Here is a 2,500-nt window from a genome sequence, read left to right as displayed (position 1 = left end):
GCCCCTTCCTTTCCTCCTTTCTACTTTCGAATTTAACGAAAGAGAAAAAGAAAATAAACAAATAAACAAATAAATAAATTAATAAATAAATTAATAAATAAATAAATAAATAAATAAATAAATTATCGATGATGTTGAAAATGTTTGTCATAGTATATACGTTATATCATGATGTCGTAAATAATATAGTATATTATATTATAAAGGGTCGATTTTTTTTCTCGTAATGTCGGCGAATTATTTGCTGTAGAAAAAGGAAAGAGAGAGGAAAATACAAAAAAGAAAAAAAAAGGAAAAAAATAAAAAAAGGATAAAAAAAAAAAGAAATATATACAAAAAGGAAAAGGAAGAAAAGTAGAAAGAAAAAAGAATTATTTATAGCGAGACTATGGGAGCGTCGTTCATATTAAACAAAAAAAAAAAAAAAAAAAAAGGAGCTGAATACACACAGAGATAGCAATATTTCGAGCCACGGGGCATAGTAAAAGAAAATAAATGAAAAAAGAAGAAGAAAAAAAAAAAGAAAAAGAAATAAATAAAAAAAAAAAAAAACAGGACAAATAAATAAAAAGAAGAAAGAAAAGAAACGAAGGAAGGATGAAAGATAATGATTTTTCCGAAAGGTTCGCCGACATTTCGTGAAATAACGACACATTTGTTGCGCTCGAAAAATGGCAGCTTATAAAATAATAAATAATAATAATAATAAATAATTCATTCGAATATAGTTTGACAATGGTGTTCCACGTTAACTCGTCGTTGAATTTTTTAGAATCAATCATTCTCTTTCCCTCTCTGTCTCTCTCTTTCTCTTATTCATTCATTTATTTATTCTCTCTCTCTCTCTCTCTCTCTCTCTCTCTCTCTCTCTCTCTCTCTGCTTCTCTCTCTCTCTCTCTCTCTCTTTTTAGTTATTATTCGTCATCTTCGAGAGCGAAGCTTTTTTTTTTTTAATATATATATATATATTTCTTATTTTTTTCTTTTTCTTTTTTCATTGGAAATTTCGTGCCATTAACGCATCGTTAAAATAAAAAAATAAAAAAATAAAAAAAAAGAATCTCCCCGAGGAATAGAAAAAGGAAGAAAAAAAATCAAATAAAATAAAAAAAAAAAAAAATAAAAGTACGATCGTATGATTATCATCATCATCATTATGATCACATTTATTATTATCATCATTATTATTATTATTATTATTATTATTATTATTATTATTATTATTATTATTATTATTATTATTATTATTATTATTGTAATTATTATAAACGCTCTTAGATACCAAAGATAAGAAAAGTTTGGTGTTAGTCATTAGAAATCTCTTACATCCAATCGTGGTTCGCCTGATCGCATTAAATAATAAGATAATTGTTAATAATTATTATCAATTTTTTTTCTTTTTCTTTTTTTTTTTTTGTTTTTTTTCACGTAAAATGGAGAAAATAAGAGGACGAAGAAGAAGAGAGAAGAATAAAATGAAATAATAAAAAAGAAAATGGAAGTCTGAATAATGATTATACTTATGTGTATATATATATATAGATATATATACATATGTGTGTAGTATTTATATATATATATATATGTGTGTGTGTGTACGCGTGTATGTATATGTATGTGTATATACGTATATACATATGTACGTGTATATATATATATATATATATATATATATATATATATATATATATATTAAGAGGAACGAATTTTATTGCTATAAAAAATTTGTTGTTATCAGCTGATAATAAAAAATGATAACGAAAAAAAAAAGAAAGTAAAAAATAAATAATAATACATCATAAAAATACATATAACAAAAAGAAAAAAGAAATTATTCAGAGAGATAAAAAAGGAAGACAAGTTAATTAAACAATTGAATTTTACTTGAACAATAAAAATTTGTCAATACTTTTTCACATACATACATATACACATACATGTACATATATATATATATATAAATAAATACATACGTTCTATCTCTCTTTCTCTCCGTCGTTAATAATCGCGAAGCCAATCCTTTTTCGAAAGCATACATAAATAATACATACATACATACATACATATATATATATATATATATATATATATATGTAGACACATACAGACGCACGCACACACGCATACATATACATATATACGTACGTATGCAAAAAAAAAAAAGAAGAATAAAGAATGAAAAAAAAATAACATATACGCACACATGATCGAAAATCTTGTATTTATCTTTGTCTCTGATATATGTATATATGTTAGCGTATCGATGATATAAAGTTTTCTAAAGGATTTGGATGATTTTGATGAAGGTCTTTTATAGATCTACATTTTTTATCGTCGACGTGATCGTCTCCAATCGTAACACCTTTCCCGAAAAATCTCTTAAATCTTCCCTCTGCTACCCTCGTTTAAACCCTCTATCCTCTATCCTACCCTTCGGCCAACCGGGAAAAAAAAGGAGTCGCGAGAAAAAAAAAAGCTATTTTTCTGTCCATTTCTACTT

This window comes from Vespa mandarinia, chromosome 18 (assembly GCF_050613455.1).
Source record: "Vespa mandarinia isolate Hongniang chromosome 18, ASM5061345v1, whole genome shotgun sequence".
NCBI lineage: Eukaryota > Metazoa > Arthropoda > Insecta > Hymenoptera > Vespidae > Vespa > Vespa mandarinia.
Note: the sequence above shows the minus strand (reverse complement) of the source record.